Source organism: Anomaloglossus baeobatrachus, chromosome 5, assembly GCF_048569485.1.
Source record: "Anomaloglossus baeobatrachus isolate aAnoBae1 chromosome 5, aAnoBae1.hap1, whole genome shotgun sequence".
In the NCBI taxonomy this organism is placed as follows: Eukaryota; Metazoa; Chordata; class Amphibia; order Anura; family Aromobatidae; genus Anomaloglossus; species Anomaloglossus baeobatrachus.
Genome location: NC_134357.1, coordinates 382,222,079 through 382,244,597, shown reverse-complemented (window position 1 = coordinate 382,244,597; position 22,519 = coordinate 382,222,079). Strand labels below are relative to the sequence as shown.

The 22,519-nt window shown below is 48.5% G+C and overlaps 1 protein-coding gene and 1 long non-coding RNA gene across 2 annotated transcripts in view; one reads left to right on the top strand and one right to left on the bottom strand.

The window, feature by feature from the left end:
• The window catches only part of CALCOCO2 (calcium binding and coiled-coil domain 2), a 138,923-nt gene that overhangs the window by 13,449 nt on the left and 102,955 nt on the right, over positions 1-22,519 (top strand). The gene's annotated exons all lie outside the window — the stretch shown is intronic.
• On the bottom strand, positions 5,122-10,776 carry LOC142310158 (uncharacterized). The gene is made up of 3 exons (XR_012754095.1): positions 9,662-10,776; positions 7,220-7,348; positions 5,122-6,214 (listed from the first exon to the last, which is right to left on the bottom strand). It is a non-coding gene; the product is annotated as an uncharacterized LOC142310158 (long non-coding RNA).

The following is a 22,519-nucleotide window of genomic DNA, read 5'->3' as shown; positions in this document are numbered from 1 at the left end:
TTTACTGAAATTTGCCTTGTACATACTTTGGTTCATGAGAAGTGAGAGCGCAATGAAGCTCAGAAATTGAGACGGGAAACATCCTCGCCCCAAGTGGTCTTGTCGACTAGTCGCCTCAAGGCCATCTTTACTAAAAGATAGACTTGCTGCAGCATTTCTGCACGTCAGTTGTTAGGTGTCGTGGTTGCATTTTACTCCAGCCGAATTCCTGCTTCATTTGTTAACAATGTACAGATACAATTTGGATGAAAACCTATTAGAAAACTGAGTCCTGAAAAAGGTCCAAAGTGAGTTTCTAAAGAAGTTTGGAAGTCGAAATCTGCCGTCCAAACCGTGTATTCGGTTGGTGAATAAGCTGGAACATACAGGAACATTATTGGATAGGCGTGATGGAAGACGTCCGAAAATGTCTGAGGAGACTATTCAAGATGTGAAACTGTGACTTTTCGCACACTACAGGCAGTTTGAGGGAAATACAGTGAAAAATTCAGGCTATGATCCCAGATGTCCCATGGAATACATTTAGCATTATGGAAAGGTGTGTGCAGGCATGCATGGAGCCCAACAGTGAACATTTTCAACATCTGCTTTAAAACATCAATTTCTCATGAACCACATTTCAGTACGATAGATCGTCTCCTTTAGAATTCATAGCAATTTATCAGATTATAGTAGAAAGTGAATCACCTTGTACAAACTGCACAGTTCACCAAATGGTGCCAAACCTCCTCAAATTAACGGTTTGTTTTAGTCTTTTTTATGTAGCACATCGAAATCACAAAACTCTATGCCCTAGCAAGCACCATACTGAACCTAAACCTAGCTAGGATAATACTATGTCCGCAGTGACTGATACCCCCCTCCGCCCCTATTACTGACCTTCTCAAGGAGAAGACAGAGGGAACTAGAGGTCCTTCAGGGTCAATTGGTCCAGTGAGGCTACTTTCACACATCTGGTTTGAGCCGTGCGGCTCAATCCGGCTGTGAAACCTATGCAACGGATGCGGCGAAAACACTGCATCCTTTGCATAAGTTTTTACATGCGGCCGGTCCGGTTTTTTTCCGGTTGCGGCATGCTACTGAGCATGTGCAGTGGAAGAAACCGCATGCGGCGGCCGGATGCGTTTTTTTCCGCATCGCGCCGCATCCGGCGTCCATAGGCATGCATTGAAAAATGTGCCGCAGCGGCCGGATGCGGCGCGATGCGGTTTTTTTGCCGGAGCAAAAAACGTTGCAGGCAACGTTCCATCCGGCCGCGGCATCGGCTAAATCTGCCGCATGCGGCAAAAACCGGACCGAACGCACGCCCATTGCGGCACAATACGGCACTAATGTAAGTCTATGCAAAAAAAAACGCAACCGGCGGCAAAAAAAATCGGTTGCGGTTTTTCTGCAGAGCGCCATATTGTGCCGCAGAGCAAAAACCGGATGTGTGAAAGTAGCCTTAGGAAGCTGAAGCGATTGTGGATCCTTTCATTTGCCTTGTTGCATGTGGGAGTGAGAACAGTTGCACTGGAGAAGCAACAGCTAGACAACCCCACTAAAAAGGAGGAAAGGTTTGGCAGATGGTGGCCACAGATATTATCATTCTCCTTAATCTTCCTGAATCATTGTTCTCTAGTTTCGTGTTTTGGTGGTATCTTTGTCACTACTAGTAGGATGGTGTGTGGAGCCCATTCATCTCCTGCAGGACGGCAAATCTAAATCTGACATTGTGAAAGGTTTTCTGTATCTTCCTTTGCTTTACTCTCAAGAGTATGGAACAGATACCAGGACACAGGCAGATATAGAAGGTGAACCAATACATAGAAGCTGATCGGCTGAGCAGTAGCACCGATATCTGCTCCTTTTGCAAAGAATAGGGGGAACACTACCCGAGCCCTACAAACTACTAGTGTGCATGTTTCTGACCAAAATGTCAGGGTGGTGTGAAGGCCTGAAATCCTGTACTATACATTGTGCTCACAGTCCAGCATTGTGCAGTTTGTTTGGTATTTGCCAATTAACACCAGAATTGACAGGTCCACCATTGCTGCCCTGTTTTCTGTACAGATGATGGGACGCTCACATACAGCAGATGTGAAGAATCTAGAGATGCTGTGGTGAATGTTATGCTGCCTGCAACATCATCCAGTCCAATTTATGATGGGCTGGGCAGTCATAAGATGGAGTATCACACGCGATAACGAACAGTGCCCTAAATAAAGTTAGGTATTAGAATGAAGTCCACAGAACTACCGCTAGACCTTACACTGCTGCAGTGGTCCTTGTTTTTTTCTTGGTGCAGGGGAATGCCAGGACTACCATGGCCAGAGTGTGTTAGCTGTTTCTGGATGATGAAGGCATTGATGGCCTTCATGTTTTCCAGACCTGAATCCAATTGAGAACCTCCTAGACATTATCTATCAGTGCATCTAACACCAACAAGTAGTGCCATAGACTGTTCAGGAGCCCAATAAAGTCCTGGATCCAGGTCTGGGAGCTGATTTCCAGGACATAATTTGCTTTTTATCAGGAGCATGCTCAGATGTTGTCGGGAGTGCATTCAGGTGTGAGACACTACTGAGTCACACTGAGTTTCGTTGATGAAATTCATGCAGATTTGATTTGCTTGTAATTTCAATTACTTACATTGATTTTGGGGAGAATTTGAATCTATCACAGAAAAAAAAGCAGCCACACTTAACAATACCTGGCTACAACGCTAATGCACTACAGGATGTAGCTGTAATGATGACTTTGGGACAGCGGGAATCTGGGGCTCCTAAGCTGTCCCTCAAGCTAGTAGGCCCTATGCTATCCCTGTTCGCAGGGATACTCCTAATGGTGGAGATGCCTGAGTCTCCTTCCTGGCCCTGCTCCTGACCAGCACTGATCTAATTCCCTCTTTCCCTCCCCACGGAGGGATGGGACTGGAGTGTGTTGAAACCACAAAAAAAGACAGACAAGGGAAACACCAAAACTCTGTCTGTTACACAGGAAGCAAACACAAAAGTAAAGATAATAAGAGATTCAGGAGAAAAAACAAGAGCCGGAAGTAAGTTCAAAACAACAAGGGTACACTCCACAACCACATCAAGCAAAAAGCACCACTAAACACAACTTTCACCAGAGAGAGTCTGGGACACCGACCACACAGACCAACATAGAATAAACTATAGCTGGCATGGGTAGAAGGATTCCAACAGTATAAATAGGAGGGAAGCAGATGTGACAGATCTTCGCACAACATGTGATTAAGAGAGCAAGCAGAGTAGCAGAGATTAACTCTTGCTAGCCTGCCTATGAATCAGCAAATCAGCACGAAGAAGGTCAATGCCTTAGGGCGGCTTTGCACACTACGACATCGCAGGTGCGATGTCGGTAGGGTCAAATCGAAAGTGACGCACATCCGGCGTCACTTGCGATGTCGTAGTGTGTAAAACCTTTTTTGATATGATGAACGAGCGCAAAAGCGTCGTTATCGTATCATCGGTGTATTCTCCGACATTTCCATAATGCCGGTGCAGAGACAGGTATGATGTAGTTCCTCGTTCCTGCGGCAGCACACATCGCTGTGTATGAAGCCGCAGGAGCGAGGAACATCTCCTTACCTGCCTCCCGGCTGCAATGAGAAGGAAGGAGGTGGGCGGGATGTTTACATCCTGCTCATCTCCGCCCCTCCGCCGCTATTGGCCGCCTGCCGTGTGACGTCGCTATGACGCCACACAACCCGCCCCCTTAGGAAGGAGGCGGGTCACCGGCCAGAGCGACGGTCGCAGGGCAGGTGAGTGCATGTGAAGCTGGCGTAGCGATAATGTTCGCTACGCCAGCTATCACAAGATATCGTACCTGCGACGGGGGCGGGGACTATCGCACTCGACATCGCAGCATCGGCTTGCAATGTCGTAATGTACAAAGCCCGCCTTAGTCTTCCTGTGTTAATCCTAAACACCAGAGAAACCATTGGGTGGAGTGTCAGAATCTGCAATCTGAACAGAGTCCAATGCCGCCATGACAGTGGGCATGACCAATAGGCGGAAAGCCAGCATAGTGCACTACAAATATGTGTGTGACCGGCTCTCTATACAAGCTTTATCCGTGTGCATTTAGAATACTATGAAACCATCCCACATGACTGATAGGTGTGTGAGAGGTTGTTTTATTAGTATTATGTACCTCTGCTACCTCTCCCTGCTACTTTAATTTTTATTTATTTTTCTGTAATACTGTTTTTTTGAAGGTGGGGGCAATTTGATGTCCTTTTTCAGTGAATTGATTTGGAATCCAGCCTCTATTGGTTGATAATGTTGATTTCCAGTGACTGTTGTTATGTCATTTGTCAAAACAAATTACAGTTTACATCAGTAAATATTAACAACTTTGAATATTTTGTGATAGATGTTTTTAATGTTTTGGGGGAGCCAATGTCTAAAAATGCATATATGCCATTAAAATCATTAATGCACACAGCAAATATAAGTGAAAACCTTATCAGTTTCTCAGGAAACCAACTAGATAAATAAGCAGTCCAAAGTCTCAAGAAATGAAGGTGTCAAATTTTACAGTCCTTAGATGTATTTTCTTGTTTGTGAAAGGGGTTTTCCGGTCTAAATCCACGAGCCTTCAGTCGCTCTATGTGTCACTCCATGTGACTGCAGACATCCTCACATTGCACACACTGTTCGCGTTCAGAGCCTGGAACACGGTCACATGGCCGCGAGGATGCGATATGCAGACTCCCGGCCAGAATCCTACTAGATGGGCACGGCCTCGCTCAATACAAGTGTAGTAGACTGCCAGGACCCCAACAAATCCTCCCCCTCCCCTTTAAGAGACACCACGACACAATTTTCTTTGAAAACAAAACTTTTTATTTAACTTTTTCTTTGGAGAGTCAAAGGAAAACAATGCTCTCATCTTTTGGGATAAAATTATGGTCACAGCTCTCCAAAACAGGCGTTAAAACCAGCCAAATATACCAGGGGTTTAGGTAAAGTACCGCCACTCGGCCGTCCGGTGCGGGTGTTTCACCTCCATTTCTCCTTAATTCCGACCCCTTCCGCTGCTGTGACTTGATAATACCAAACAACCGAAAAAACTCACATCTCCTTTCAACCAAAAACCTTAAAAAGAGGGGAGGGTGGGCGGGAAACTGGTCCGGGTCCTCAGAGAGAGTGGCCAGGAAAACTCCCTTGATCCTGTGCAGCAAGCTGCGGAGGGAGGAACCAATGACGTTTTAATGGGAGGAGTGACAGAGTCGAGAGGTCTCTTAAAGGGGGATCACCTATTTTCACAGGAAGGGGCCAGCAGTCAGGGGGCAGCATCCACATTCGGGCTGCAGTGCCCTACAGACTGCCAGGACCCCAACAAATCCTCCCCCTCCCCTTTAAGAGACACCACGACACAATTTTCTTTGAAAACAAAACTTTTTATTTAACTTTTTCTTTGGAGAGTCAAAGGAAAACAATGCTCTCATCTTTTGGGATAAAATTATGGTCACAGCTCTCCAAAACAGGCGTTAAAACCAGCCAAATATACCAGGGGTTTAGGTAAAGTACCGCCACTCGGCCGTCCGGTGCGGGTGTTTCACCTCCATTTCTCCTTAATTCCGACCCCTTCCGCCAAGGAGCAGCAAATCAACGAGCTGCGACCCCACCCACCATGGACTGGAGTGCTTGCACGACACCCTCACGGATTCCTGCCAAGAACAACTCCTGACCACTATCATTCAGATGCACTCCATCCGCCCGCAGGTAAGCCGTATTATCACCCTCCAGCTGGTGATGGCGGACGACCACCCCGTTTTTGAACCGTATAAATTTTGAGATACGCTGATTCAGCGTACGCCGGGTTCGTTCCATGGCGAAACCTTCCTTAGCGCCATGCCAAACAAGCCGCGGAATCACCTCGGACCAAACCAGCTTCATTTGAGGGAAGAAACAGGGGAATTTGTCCATATCAGACCGCATAAGGGTCAGTAACTCAGCCAACGGAAACGAAACTAGGTCGTTACCCCCGGCGTGTATCACCAAAACCACTGGGGAGGAGACCATCCTTGCTATCTTGACCACTTCTGGTAAAACCTGCGGCCAGGACAGGCCCCTGATACCTCTCCAGTTAACGTCGGTGTCAAGTAATCCCAAGGACCGGCCACCAGGTCGGGAGTCCGCTCTCCGAGCCGCCCAGTACACAAACGAATGACCTAGGATCCACACACTCGGACGGCTTGTATCTGAAAAGAAAACAATGTCAAACCACAGACAAAAACAGATGAACAGGTACCTTCACCCTTCCAATGCTCCCGCTAACCACATACCGCAAGAACGACTCATGAGCTCCCAAACCACACCGGCGTGCTCCAGTTACAACACCTAATCCAAGTCGAAGGCCTGCTCTGCAGTGCCTGCGTTTAAGACCAGCTCAGGGCGAATGTATCTCATGAAGCACCTGGAACGCCATCTTCCAACCCGCTGGATTTCCGAATCTTGCATACCTGCCCGTGAAGCCTCCGTGGCAGCCCCGATACGGAAAGAATGAGTCCCGAATTCAGACGCTGGCAGGCCAAGATGGGTAAGAATGCGCCGCAAAAAATTTAAAAACTGCCCCGCTAATAGGGGGGAACCGTCCTCATGTGTAAAAAATTGCGGCCCATCGGTTCTGATCGCTAGAAAAGACCTAACAAGAGCTCCAGGGCACACTGGGCCTGGGATAGAAAACAGGGGAAACCATGTTCCCCTGCTTTCCTGATCCATCTTAGATTTACGCAAGCGTACTCGCAACCCGTCGCCACATACTAAAACATCGTCCCGTTGTAAGCCACCTATGTCTCCCCGTGCCTTCGGTACAAGTTCCCCGACCCGAAGGGCCCCGAAAAATGCGGTTCCAAAAGCCGCTGCAAACAAAGTGAATTCGTATGAAGAATTACATAAAACCTTTGCCCCATCGATTAATTCAGCCAACAGATGAAAAGAGATGGGCCTTCTACGGTCAATCCTAATGTCACTTCTCCTCCAGCCCTTCAGAACTTGGTGCACCAAAAAGGACTTTGTAACATCTGGCCAGTTCCTGAGTTTAAAGTTAAACGCTATGCCCGATAGCCGGTTACGTGTAACCGCCCCGGATGCCCGCCGGTTGTGCAGGGACACCAAATACTTCAGTGTAAGCTGTAATAAAGTGTCGCCCGAAGGCGCACCAGAAATTTCCCCCACCGACTCGCACCAATCGTTCCATGCCTTACCGTAGGCTCTCCAAGTCGACGGGGCCACTGAGGAATGGATCATCGGGATCAGCTGAGCGGGACATCCCACATCCCTGCTGGGCACACCAAACCTTGAACCTCTGCTGATGGATGCAAATCCCGGAATCTCTGAAATTGAAAACGCGACAGGGCGTCCGCCATGTTATTTTTGCAACCAGGAACATGCTTCGCTTTAAAACAAACGTTTATTGATAAGCATTTTAAAACTAAAAATCTGATCAGGCTGATGACTGGGGGGGAAGAGGCGGACAAGTGGTTGATGGCATGCACCACGCTGGCATTATCGCACCAAAAAATGATCCGCTTATTCCTCAACGCCTCCCCCCAAATTTCGACCGCGACCGCTATAGGGAAAAGTTCAAGCAGGGTAAGGTTCCCGGTCCACGCCCACTGTACCCAGGTTTCCGGCCATTTTTCGGCACACCACTGCGTGCCAAAAATGACCCCGAATCCAATGGCTCCTGCAGCGTCCGAAAAAAGTTCTACCTCCGAGTTTGTCCGGTCCGCCTCTTGAAAGCAAGTGCGGCCGTTGTATGTACTCAAAAATTTTTGCCACACAAACAAGTCGTTCTTTAGGGATGTTGTTATACGAATTCGATGGTGTGGAAGCCGTACCCCACAAGTAGCCAATGACAGGCGCCTGGAAAAAATCCTGCCCATGGGCATGACCTTGCAGGCAAAATTGAGTGAACCCAATAGTGACTGCATTTGGAACAAGGTGACTTTTCCCACGGAAATGACCGCCGAAATAAGGTCAAGCAGGCCTCGGATTTTTTCCGGGGGAAGCCTGAACTCCATAGCTTCGGTATCAATGATTATACCCAGGAAAGACAAGACCGTGACAGGGCCAATGGTTTTTTCTTTTGAAAGGGGGACACCAAACCGTCCCATGAGGGACTGAAAACAGTCCAATACGGATTGGCACAACGGAGAGGCAGCGGGGCCGACGAATAAGAAATCGTCCAAATAGTGAGTTATCCCCTCGGAACCTGTCTCCCGGCGGGCAACCCATTCTAAAAAGGAGCTGAACATTTCAAAATACTGGCAAGAAATGGAACAACCCATGGGGAGACAGGTGTCGAAATAATACTCACCGTCCAGCATTGCACCCAGCAGGTGATGACAGTCCGGATGTACCGGCAAGAGGCGGAAGGCCGACTCTATGTCGGATTTTGCCAAGAGAGCACCCCTACCAGCAAGCCTGACCAATTCAACTGCCCTATCGAAAGACACATAATGAACCGACGAGTCTTCCTCAGGTATACCGTCATTCACCGATCTACCCTTGGGATAGGACAGGTGATGAATGAGCCGGAATTGTCCATGTTCCTTTTTGGGAACCACCCCCAAGGGTGACACCCGCAGGTTACTGAAAGGTGGGGCCTTAAACGGACCTTGAAAACGCCCTAAGGCCACTTCCTTAACCAGTTTGGAACGGATGACTTCCGGGTTTTCCCTTGCTGATTTCAAATTGGGGGATGATGAGGGGAGCCTAGAAAAAAGGAAAGGTATGAAAAAACCGAACGAAAAACCGAATCTAATTTGGGCTGCAGCCCGTCTATTGGGGTACCTGCTTAGCCACGGCTCCATCATGGTGACGCTCACTGGGGTCACGGTTTTCCTGAGTCCCGGGTTTAGCCCCGTGGGCTTTTTGAGCGGGCTTGTTGCATTTGGAGGCAGTGTGAGGCCCCCCGCACACCGAGCACTCGTGCTTGTACTTGCACAGGGTGTGGTATTTACAGAATCCGTCGTTAAATAACCAACATGTTCCCGGGCGGCGGATGGCCACCGCGCCCGTGTGAGATCCGGGCACGGCAGCCCCCCCGGGAAAAGGCTGTATAACCCTCTGAGCCATCATCAGGCGGAGCCAAGAGTCAGTGGCCTTGACTCCCCAACCCAGGTGGGGCTGAAGGTCCAAACGGCGACGGAAGTCCTCATCGTACTTCCACCACGCCGAACCTCCATGGGCCTTGTACGAGCTGTAGATGCTGTCCAGGTAAATAAACAATTCTGAGCACCTTTCCGGGTGCCGTTGACCCATAACACATCCCAGAACGGCGAACGCCTGCAACCAATTATTTATGGTCTTGGCAACCTTAGGCTTACGGTCATAAAACTTCTCGCCCGGCCGCCGTTCCCGATCAACCGAATGCTGGTCTGTCGATATTAATGACCAGATGTCGACGTAACTGTTGGCCCAGATTAACTCTTTCACCTGCACGTCAAGGTGGGAACCCAAGGGAGGGACCCCACAAAACAGACCACCTTTGTAAAGGTCCGGGCCAGGAGGGGTTACTTTTGACCCCTCTGGCACCTGTAACAATTTGGGGTTCACGAATACTTTTTGAACCTGAGCCGGGTCCCTAGGCGCAGCCCCGGTAGACCCAACCCCACTCCAGACCCCCACGTAAGGGTACTCACCGTGCGTCGAAGAAATTGTGTTTCCCATATCCTGGAACTGGTCCACGGATGTTGGACCCACATCGCCACGCTGCACAGTTGTAGCGGTTGGTGTCCTCCTTCTTCTGCGTGACCTCTCTGAGGATTCGTCTGAGGAAGAGGGGGAGCGCCAGCGCGAGGACCTGGAACGCCGACTACGCCGCCTAGACCTAGATCTGCCACGGCGACGGCTGCTGATACGTCGCCTGCTGCGCCTACGCGCGCGCTGCTCGTCAGATGATGATGAGGAAGCACGCCCACGTTGGCTGCCCGCACCACCCGCAATAGTCGTGGCCGGGGTCCCAGCACGTGACCGTGAAATGCTCTGATACCCTCCGCTACTCACCCCCGCCCTCATCTGTAGGAGGCTATTCTGCAGGCCAAGTGGCGAACTGGCCCCCTCCCCCCTTACATAGGGAGCCAGTTGGTGAGGTACAATTACACTGGGAGGATTAAGCTGTGAGACTAAACCAGTACCTAGTGGGGCAATAAGTAAAGGCTGGCTCAACTGTGATGGTGGCGGCGTCTGATCAGGTGGGGGCCACAGGACCAACTGTCCATCCACCTGTGGAATATTTATGGGCCCATTTCCCCCCTCCCTTTGGGCTAGAGGTGCCGACTCAAGCGGTGCTCTCATATCAGCAGAAGCACCGCTAGAACCAGAGGAACTCTGGCATGTATTGTTTCCTCCCATTGCAACTAAGGGGAGGACGTTTGGAGCAATGCTGCTCAGGGCAATCTGATGTAAATCGGCTCCCCTTAACCCCGTGCAGCTGCCTGCTGCTTGTAACGAGGGGCCGTGGACCTGCGCTGACTCCCTGTCCCCTGGAGCGTCCCTCACAATGGCGCCGGCAGCCGAGCTAAGGATGGTGGGCGGGGGTAAGCGCTGGGAGCGCGAAGAGCTTTTCTTCGCGCTCCTTTTTGAATTCTGTGGCGGGCTCAAGCGGGCCGGCGGGCGGGTATGTCTCTTAGACCTCCGCTCGCCGGCACCGCTCGCTTGAACCTCGGCAGAGAGGAAGCTGCCCACAGGTAACAGCCCTGTGAGCCATCCGCTCCCCTCCCTGCCGATGCGCTCTCTCACCGCCTCCATGAGCGGGTCCATCATACCGGCAGTCCAAACTGGTCCGGGTCCTCAGAGAGAGTGGCCAGGAAAACTCCCTTGATCCTGTGCAGCAAGCTGCGGAGGGAGGAACCAATGACGTTTTAATGGGAGGAGTGACAGAGTCGAGAGGTCTCTTAAAGGGGGATCACCTATTTTCACAGGAAGGGGCCAGCAGTCAGGGGGCAGCATCCACATTCGGGCTGCAGTGCCCTACATTCCACTGGGAATTTGGCAGGCGTGAATTCTTTACAGAAAATTCATGGGCTACGTGATAATTTTGACGTTGATTTAAATAGGCTTTTGCAGCATATTTGCAACAAATTTCACTCTAGTCACTGAAAGTTAGTATATGACAAGTCTACATCCAAATCCACATGATAACCCTAAAGGGTTAAAATATAAACTACGTAATAGCTTATAAGAATAGAATGTCCCTTCCCTGGCCTGGCATGGGCTTATCCCCCTCTGGCTGCAAAATGAGTCAGCTGCAAGACAGGGAGGAACCCTGGTGCCAGACATATCTGTCAATAGCAACAGTATTTGGATATCATCTGCATGGAAGCGTTTGTTGGCTTTACTCCTTTGCTATAAATAGTGACTGACAAGCTGATTACCCTCTAAAAATACATTAAAAAAATGTAAAGAGAAATAACGCCTAAGACGCACGGCATGAAAATCGTAGCGAGTGGAATGCGATAAAACATCGCATTCCACGCAAACTAATATTAGCCTGTGTGTCAGCACCCATGAGCGATTATTTTCTCATCCCTAATCGGACCGAGAAAACAATCGCAGCATGCTGCGGGTGCAATGTGATCCTTGTTTCTCTTGCACCCATTCAAGTCTATGGGGCGAGATAAAAATCGCAGTACACCGGTGTACCGCGAGTGCAGGGCGAGAATAGCAATAGCCAGCTACGTAGGAGAGAGGGAGATAAATCCTGCCCGTCCCTCCTCAGAGACGGCCCTCCCCTCCTAAGCGCTGGTCCTCCCCTCCTCAGAGCCGGCCCGCCCCTCCTCAGAGCCGGCCATCCCCTCCTCAGAGCCGGCCATCCCCTCCTCAGAGCCGGCCCGCCCCCGCAGCTGTGGACCGATCACATGATCGGACCGATCACATGATCGGACCTCAGTCGCAGTGACACTCGCATGACACTCTGCTCCCGCTGTGCTGCCAGCGTGAGCCGAGTGCCATGCGAGGATCGATATTGTCCCCCGTGTGGCCCTGGCCTAACATTTACTGTTTATGTTTATATTTTACAATGCGATCCAGGGGTGTACACTAAATTCATGGGGCTCCATAGCAGAAATTCTAATTGCTTCACCCCCCCACAAAAAATAATTTGGCTGGGTCACAGAAGTGCGTATCTCACAACTTTGCAGCTTTTACAAACTAACTTTCCTCCTATTGAAGCCCCTACATTCCCTTTCATTGCACCCATAAATTATGATGCCCTATTTACACTGTACGACACCCCACAGTGAATTACCCCTCATGCACAATATGATGATCCTACTATACACAGTTCAACTACCCTGGCAAAATATGGTGACCCAAAAACAATATAATCCCGAACTGTGACCCCCCCCCCCACAGCCCTCTATTCAGTATAATGGTCCTACATACAGTATAATGGCCCCCACAACTCTTCACACCGTATAATGGCCCCCACTAGCCCTCAAATCAAACAGTATAATGGCCTCTGCACAGTATGAGGGACCCCACAGAAACCTTCACACTGTAAAATTGCTTGTAGACAGTATAATGGCCCTCAAATAGCTCTCAATAAAGTATAAAAGCTCCCTCATAGCCCTCCAAATATTATAATGGCCTCCACATAGCGCTCCAAAAAGTATTTGGGCCTCCACTTAGCCCTACAAATATTATAATTACCCCCACATAGCCTTCCATGTAGTGTAATGCACCCATCATTGTCCTCAATATAGTCTAATAGGCCCTACATAGTACTCCATGCACCCCCCCATAGTCGTCCAGATAGCATAATGGGCCCCACATTGCTTTCGGTATAGTACAGGATGGGACATTTATATGGACACACCTAAATAAAATAGGAATGGTTGGTGATATCAACTTCCTGTTTGTGGCTCATTAGTATATGGGACGGGGGAAACGTTTCAAGATGGGTGGTGACAATGGTGGCTATTTTGAAGTCGGCATTTTGGATCCAACTTTATTTTTTCCAATGGGAAGAGGGTCATGTAACACATCAAACGTATTGAGAATTTCACAAGAAAAACAATGGTTTGCTTGGTTTTAACGTAACTTTATTTGCTCATTAGTTATTTGCAATTTTATGACCACTTATAAAATGTGTACAAAGTGCTGCCCATTGAGTTGGATTGTCGATGCAAACTTCTTCTCCCACACTTGACACACTGATAGGAATACCGCAGAAGAAATGCTAGCACAGGTATCCAGTATCCGTTGTTTCAGATGCTGCACAGCTTGTATCTTCACAGCATAGACAATTGCCTTCAGATGACCCCAAACATAAAAGTCTAAGGGGGTCAGATCGGGAGACTTTGGTGGCCAGTCAACTGGCCCACAATGACCAATCCACTTTCCAGGACACTGTTCATGTAGGAATGCTCGGACCTTACACCCATAATGTGGTGGTGCACCCTGACTAGCTTACCTACAGAAATGAAACAGTCAGCAATTCACATCCCTCACAAAGTAAACTCTCTTGTATCAAACATAAGTCGAGGTTGGACCTAGGTCTGATCTCTCCAGATGAAGATGAAGGTCCCTTTCTTAATTGAAGTAAATTAGTAAATCTTGCTATTTTAACATCATTTTCAAGCTGTGCTCCCGCTGATCTTGCAGTGATGATGTATTTATTTGATAACTTTCCTTTATTCTTGGTCAAGTTTCTTAAAATTCCGCAAAATATCCATAATACGATCTCTATAGAAAACCAGTAATGATTAGGCTAGAAACTTGTAGAACAGACCGATAGGCTTCTATACATTTTTATTACTATGATATTGATAATGATATTGATTACTATGATAATATGATGTTTTTTAATATTGAAATCGGGGAAGTGCTGGCACATATTTGTATATGGAACAGAAGCAGAATTGGGCACTGCAGAGCGGGTACTGCCAGACAGTGGAGCCGTACTCACAATTTCGCAGAATCAGCTGTTCCTGGATCTCTTATGCGCCTGCATGTAAGATGCTTAGCGGGGTGGTGCTCAGCGGCAACATGAAACAGAGTTCAATAATCCGGTATAAGAAAGCGGCAACTCACTCCATCAAATGCACAGCGTTTCTTTATTCTGCGATTGCAGACATATGCAGGAACAATGGGGAGAGAGGGGAGAGCAGGGAGCGGTGAATGGACGACAGCCTGTTTCGCGCTGAGTAGCGCTTTGTCGAGTCTCAGCGCGAAACAGGCTGTCGTCCGTTCACCGCTCTCCCCTCTCTCCCCATTGTTCCTGCATATGTCTGCAATCGCAGAATAAAGAAACGCTGTGCATTTGATGGAGTGAGTTGCCGCTTTCTTATACCGCACATATTTGTATGCTCATATGAATTGGGATCGGTGTAGAGAAGGGTATTTGTCATATGGTTGATATATTTTCCAGTGTTGGAAAAAATATGCTACACTAACCATAGAAACCATAGTGCAACAGTGAATATGGGAATATAACACATCAGCAACACTACGGAAAGGTCTGATTACTTTTAAGTATATATTATTAGACTCTCCAGGGCTGCATTAATAATAATGCAAGCTTCAGAGCAGACATCTCTGAATATTCCTTGCTTGTATAATGTCTGCACAGAACAAACTCGAGAGATTTGTGCTCTGGATTTAGAGCTCAGATAATTTTCTGATTTGAAGAAGGGGGCTAACCATTCAATAGCAATATGGGAGCCCAGCTACACTGTAAGACCTTAGCTTTACTTGAGTATCGCTGCTGATGCAAGAGCATCGGATGCGATTTTCTAATGACCCTCTGCTGCAAGCGTCAGCCGAGTGTCAAACGACTGTGATCCAATCTTGCGATCGGATCACAGCCTCGAAGAAGAGGAAGAGAGCACTTTCTCCCCCTCTTCAGCGGGCTGTCTGTGTACATCGCACTGCGGCCAGATGACATCCGAGTGCAGTCCGATGTATCACACGCACCCATAGACTTGTATGGGTATGTGTGAGCCGAAACTCGCTGCGATTCTTTTCTCATGCCTTATCGCAAGGCTTGTTAAAGGGTCAATATTGACTTTTCAGATTGCTACCTTCAGTAGGTGATTCTAGAGTTCTAGTCCTGTTCCTCTCCAGAGAGGCAATATACATTGCTTACAAAAAAAAAAATAACTGTAAGCTGCTATATAAAACTTTTAAAGATTAGAATTATTAGTCAAAGTGAAAAAATATATCACAAAGAGCTTGTATTGCATGCCTCTCAATATTTAAAGGGTTTATCTAGGACATTTTTTTAAATGTGCTTAAGCACTAACAGTTGTTACCTACCTGCCTTTTGTGCCTGACGTCATTCCTTGCCAACACATAGTGGTCACAGACCACTCCTGCCAGCGATTCAGCTGCTTCTACTGATATTACAACAACAGAGCGGCGGCTTCCCATCCGCTCTGCTCTGTAGACATGGTGGGACAGATGATAGCCAGCATCGGCTCTCCTGCCCCATTTACAGAGCAGAAAAGAAGCCTCCGTTCTGTTGATGATGCCACTGTATCGCCGGCAGGAATGGTCTGTGACTCTTCTGTTCTGAACGGCATGAGGAACAACATGCAGGTAGGTAGTAATGTAGCAACTACCTTCCTGTTAGTGCTAAGGCACAGTTTTTTTTTGTTAAAGTCCCGGATATACCCTTTGGGATTCCACTCCAGTCTCTTAACTTGCAGGTTTCAGGATAGACAAGTATTGCTGACTCTATTTCAGTCTTGCGTTTGTTTCTGTGGCGCTTGTAGAGAACCTAGTGTAAACCACCAACACTGAAACCTGTCCCTGCATGTTATAGTATCGCCTCTTGTCCTATATTTTTATGTCCTTTTGAACTTTGCAATACTTATTACAATGAAAATACTGCAACTGACCCAGCCGGTTCCTGTACAGACTAGAGATTTGGGCCCCGCAGTCACTACTGGTTCCTGTGTGGAGTTGAATACCCTTAACCCCAGACTAAATGGTGGCAACTTGGACCTATACTGCCCAAAAGGCCATCAAGTGCTTCACGTCCCTCCTAAGGCAGAGCAGAGTGCAATATGCCGACAGAAAGGAAGCGGTGATGAAATAGAAAACATTCCCAGAGTGAGTAATAACAAACCACAAAATTTAAAAGAAAGGATAAAGTAAATACTGCTAGACAGTATGCGGCCTACTTCCTACTAAGTAACTGAAGATAGGAGCAGGGTGAAAAGCATAAACAGCAGAGAGATAAACCCTTAGCTGGTCTTTCACCGACTGGCATAAAACAGTATGGCTGGACAACCAAATGAAAATATCACCAGCAAGAAATGCCAGCGGGGGAAGGGTTTTATAGCCGCACGTGAAAGATGACTGGACAGACAAATAAGTAAATGAAAACACCTGTTAACCTAAAAGACCAAAGCAATGTTAACAGATGATAAGACTCGGTGGACAGATAAGAAGACCACAAAGTACAGCCTCAAGGTCAAGGGTCCGAACCCCGACTCATGACAGGTTTGGTAGCTCTCTGCCACAAGCATTTTGCATTTAGCTCAAAAAGTTCTAGTCTAGTCTTACCTAATCAGAGCTCCTTCTTCCACATGCTAGTGTGACGCCCTGGCCGGGCCAGGTAGTCACAAATAGGGCCCCGCATTACACCCTTCCCTCACAGGTAACACACAGCCAACCTTAAAACCCTAGTCACCCCCCTCAGGGCTTGATAGCGGTCTCCGTCTGCAGGAACCGGGAAGACGGCTCTGTGGAACCAAGGTGGACCGGGACAGGGTAGTGGTCCGCCGGTACCGACCCGGGGAATCGACTCGGAAACCGGAGCACAAAGGGGGGTACTCAGACCCTGAAGCTAGGTCCAGAAGCGACTGGGGGCTAGCTAATTAACTGATTGTGGCCAGGACTAGAGGTCTTGTCCCACCCAAAGTCCCGACTGAAGGCAACAGCCCACCGAGGGGGATAAAAGGCCATCGCCACGGCTCAGAGATCCCATGGGCCAGCGTCTGCGGGCAAAGGGCTTCTTAGGCAACCACAAGCCGGGAGCGGACTCCTGAAGTTGCAAGCACAGGCAGTCCACCATCTTACACAGGTGCAGGAGAAAGACAGAGACCACCAGCCGGGTGGGGGAACCCAAACGCAGCCGGCTGCGGGCACCGACCACCATCACCTTGGTTTACTAGAGACTGTGTTTCTAATAGTGAGTACACCAGCACCCTGCGGTCGCCCATCTCCATGCATCGCCAGCCTCCCCAGCGTGTTCCGGGGCCACCATCCCTGCCCACGGAGGGGTTAACAACTTGCTGCACAACATCTCCCCCGGGTGCCCCGTAACTGCAGCGGTGGTGTCCAATATCACCACACACCGTGGGTGGCGTCACGAACTCCGTACGGCTCAGCCCGTACATATACGTCCTAAATCCACCATCCCATCACTACCCCTTTTCATTTGAATTGACCGTGAGGCCCCCGAGTCCGCAGACCCTCGAGCCACCCACAGAAGGGCCAGATCCGAGCAGCTCGGCTGCTGAGAGCGGGGCGGTACACTAGTGGTGTCCTCTACTTTGCTTTTTGCGAACATCAAACAGGATTTCTTATGGCTTGTTATCAAAAATGTCTTTTTTCTTGCCACTCTTACATTAAGGCCAGGTTTGTGGCATATATGACCTAATAGTTATCCTGTGGACAGATTCTCCCACCTGAGCTGTGGATCTCTTCAACTCCAATAGAGTAACCATGAGCCTCTTGGCTGCTTCTCCAATTAGTGCTCTCCTTGCTTGGGATGTCAGTTTAGTTGGATGGCCATGTCTTGGCAGGTTTGCACTTTTGCCATACTCCTTTCATTTTTGGATGATGGATTGAACAGTGCTCCCTGAGATGTTCAGAGCTATGGATATTTTTTTTATAACATAACTTTGCTTTACTCTTCTGCACAGCATTATCCCTGACCTGTCTGGTGTGTTCCTAGGTTTTCATGATGCTGTTTGATCCCTGCTATTCTCAAACAAAGCTCTGAGGTCTTCACAGAACAGCTGTAGTTATACTGAGAATAAATTACGCACAGGTGGACTCCATTTACTAATTAAGTGATTTCTGGAGGCAATTGGACATAGGATTTTATTTAGGGGTTATTATTATTATTTATTATCTTAGCACCATTGATTCCATGGTGCTTTACAAGTGAAAGAGGGTATACGTACAACAATCATTAACAGTACAAAACAGACTGGTATAGGAGGAGAGAAGAACCTGCCCGCGAGGCCTCACAGTCTACAGGGAATGGGTGATGGTACAATAGGTGAGGACAGAGCTGGTTGCGCAGTGGTGTACTGGACTGAGGGTTATTGTAGGTTGTAGGCTTGTTGGAAGAGATGGGTCTTGAGGTTCCTCTTGAAGTTTTCCATGGTAGGGGAGAGTCTGATATGCTGAGGTAGAGCATTCCAGAGTATGGGGGAGGCACGGGAGAAATCTTGTATGCGATTGTGGGAAGAGGAGATAAGAGAGGAGTAGAGAAGGAGATCTTGTGAGGATCTGAGGTTGTGTGCAGGTAGGTACCGGGAGACTAGGTCACAGATGTAAGGAGGAGGAGACAGGTTGTGGATGGCTTTGTATGTCATGGTTAATGTTTTGAATTGCAGTCGTTGGGCGATGGGAAGCCAGTGAAGGGATTGGCAGAGTGGCGAGACTGGGGAATAGTGAGGGGAGAGGTGGATTAAGCGGGCCGCAGAGTTTAGGATAGATTGGAGGGGTGCAAGAGTGTTGGAAGGGAGGCCAGAGAGCAGGAGGTTGCAGTAGTCGATGCGGGAGATGATAAGGGCATGCACTAATGTTTTTGCTAGTTCTTGGTTAAGGAAAGCACGGATCCGGGAGATATTTTTGAGTTGAAGTCTGCATGAGGTGAAGAGGGCTTGGATGTGTGGCTTGAAGGATAAAGCAGAGTCGAGGGTTACTCCAAGACAACGAGCTTGTGAGACTGGGGTGAGTGAGCAACCATCAAGTTTGATGGAAAGGCTTGTTGGAGGAGATGAGTGAGGAGGAGGAAAGACAATGAACTAGCAACCATCAAGTTTGATGGAAAGGCTTGTTGGAGGAGATGAGTGAGGAGGAGGAAAGACAATGAACTCTGTTTTGTCCATGTTAAGCTTTAGGAATCGCGCAGAGAAGAAGGATGAAATAGCAGACAGACATTGTGGAATTTTGGTTAGTAGAGATGTAATGTCAGGTTCAGAGAGGTAGATCGTGTGTCATCGGCATATAGATGATACTGAAAACTGTGGGACTCTATGAGCTGTCCCAAGCCGAAGGTGTAGATGGAAAACAGCAGGGGTCCAAGAACTGAGCCTTGGGGGACACCGACAGATAGGGGGCGAGATGAGGAAGTGGTGTGAGAATGGGAGACGCTGAAAGTTCGGTCGGTTAGGTAGGAGGAGGAGGAGGAGATCCAAGATAGGGCCAAGTCTGTGATGCTCAGAGATGAGAGAATCTTTAGTGGGAGGGAGTGGTCTACTGTGTCGAAGGCAGAGGACAGGTCCAGGAGGAGGAGGACAAAGTAGTGTCGCTTGGCTTTGGCGGTTAGTAGGTCATTGGTGACTTTGGTTAGGGCAGTTTCATTAGAGTGATGTGGTCGGAAGCCAGATTGTAACCGGTCAAAGAGGGAGCAGGAAGAAAGGTATGAGGAAAATTCAAGGTGGACATGTTGTTCCAGTAGTTTTGATGCATAGGGGAGAAGGGATATGGGGCGATAGTTTGACACAGAGGATGGGCCAAGGGAGGGCTTTTTGAGGATGAGTGTAATGGAGGCATGTTTAAAGCATGAAGGGAATACACCACTTGTTAGTGATAGGTTGAAGAGATGGATTAGGGCTGGATTGAGGACTGCGGTGATGTTGGGGATGAGGTGCGATGGGAGCGGGTCAAATGCACAGGTGGTTAGATGTGATCTTGAGAGTAGAGTGGAAAGATTGTTTTCTGTCATGGTGGAGAAGCTGGATTTGGAGGAAGAGGGCTGAGTAGCTATGATGAGGGGCTGTGGTGATTGTGGGCCAAAGCTTGCTCTGATGTTGTCAATCTTCTGCTTGAAGAAAGAGGCAAAGTCTTCAGCTGAGATGAGAGGAGAGGGAGGTGGTGCTGGAGGAAGGAGGAAAGAATTGAATGTGTTGAATAGCTGTTTAGTGTTGTGAGAGAGAGGATATGAGGGATGAGAAGTAGGCTTGTTTTGCAGCAGTGAGTGTGGACTTGAAGGTGGTGAGAGACACTTTATATGCAATGAAGTGCTCAGTGGAATGAGACTTCTTCCATCTGCGCTCAGCAATTCTGGAAGCCCGTCTCAGTTCTTTAGTCTGACTCGTGTACCAGGGTTGCCTGTTGATTGTGCGGGTTTTGGTGTGTGTGAGGGGGGCAGCTGATTCGATAGCTGCAGAGATTGTAGTGTTGTATAAAGTTGCAGCAGCATCTGCATTGTGTAAAAAAGCAATATCTGTGAGAGGGAGAAGGGACTGAGAAAGTGCGTGTAAATCAAGGTGTTTGATATTTCTGTGAGGGTGTGAAAGTTTGTGGAGTGGGGGTTGCGTACTTGGAGAAGAGAGGGGAGAGAATGTGAGTAGGTTGTGGTCAGACAGGGGGAGAGGTGAGTTAGAGAGGTTAGATAGGGAACAGAGGCGAGTGAAGGTGAGGTCCAGCGTGTGGCCATCTTTGTGAGTAGCTGCAGAAGACCACTGGGTGAGGCCGAAGGAGGAAGTGAGTGTTAGAAGATTTGAGACAGATGAGTGGAAAGTTTCAATGGGGATGTTGAAATCACCCATGATGATGGTGGGGATGTCGGTGGAAAGGAAATGTAGTAGCCAGGTGGTGAAATGATCAAAAAAGGCAGTGGCTGGCCCTGGATGGCGGTAAATGACAGCCAGTTGAAGGTTGGAGGGGGTGTAGATGCGTATGGAGTGCACCTCAAAAGAGGGGAGAGTAACAGAGGGTGGCAGTGGAATTGGTGTAAAGGAGCATTGGTCGGACAGGAGCAAACCAACTCCTCCACCATGCTTGTTCCTGGGGCGGGGGTGTGAGAGAGTTGGAGACCGCCATAAGAAAGTGCAGCAGGAGAGGCAGTGTCAGAGGGGGTGAGCCAGGTTTCTGTGAAGGCGAGGTAGGATAGTTTCTTAGTGATCAAAAGATCATGAATGTAGGAAAGTTTGTTGCATACGGAGCGAGCATTCCATAGAGCTCCTGTTAATGGGACTGGGAGAGCGGGGGCTGGGTGGATGGGTATGAGGTTAGAGAGGTTGCGGAAATTTGTGATAGGTTGCGGATGAGGGTTTGAAGTGACAATAGGGATGTGGTGAGGAGGACTAGGATTAGGAGAGATATCTCCAGCAGTGAGGAGAAGCAGTGAGAGTGTTAGTAAGTGGGAGCAGGAGAGGCCATGAGATGGTCGTGTGTGTCTGGGGACACTGGGTGAAATGTGAAGGAAAATATCTGAGAGGAGGGTGAGATGGGTGGGGAGGATGGAGGGAGAGATGAAAAGTTCATTACTGGGTTTAGGGATCAGAGGGGGCAGTAGAAAGTGAAGTATTATAGGGGTGAAAGAGAAGAAAAACACAAACATTGTTTACAGAGTCTATGTTTCCAGTTACCTTCTGGTTACTTCCGGCCCAGTTCTGGCCTACTTCAATGCATCATACTTATATGGTGCATACTTAACTTGGTGCAGACAAAGTCTTGTGCAGACTTTTAGTTGCCCCAATATATACATATACAAGTGCAATCAGCTGTGAAGGGGTGGGGTGCAACAAGAACCTCTTGATCACTCAATCAAAGAAACCAGATGCAGCATCACATAGGCAGAGTAAACAAAGGTCATAAAAGGAAGGTGGGGAACAGGGGGGGAGAGGTCACAGTGAGATGCTGGAGCATGCCAGGGAGATATTGAAGCAAAGAGAGAACAGGTCAGATATATTGGTAAAGTAGGGTGGATGATTAAACATACCAGATATTAGCACACTTAGCAGAGAAAAGGGGAGATCAGTTCAGTTCATGGGAAAGCAGGGTGGATGATTTAACATACCTGTGGGAAGATAGACATGATGATTAGATGATGGCAGAAAAGTGATGATTAGTGCTGAGCGAATCCGGACTGTAAAAGTACAGATCCACGCGGTTTCAGCGCTTTATCTGTGCCGCACCCGGCCGCGGGATTCCGGGTGCACGATCCGGATTAGGCAATTAATAAAAGAATAAAATCAGAAATAAATTAGCGTTTCATACTTACCGAGACTCTGTGTCATGGCGGCACACTGCTTCCGGGTCGCGCTTTCACTTCCTGTATTGTCCATCACATACACAGCTTTCCGTGTTTTCCCCGCCCACCGGCCGTCCTCTCATCTGTGATTGGTTCCTGGCTGACGCGCCACCCAGCCTGTGACAGCTCTTCCGTGCAGTCATCGCTTATCGTGGCTTAGTAATAGGCTGCACTCAGAGCGGGCACCCGTGCTCTGTAGCTGCTCGCTCTGACATGTAGCAGAGCTGGATGTGTCTCCGTGGGACGTCGTGTGGATTACGCCGGAGCTGGA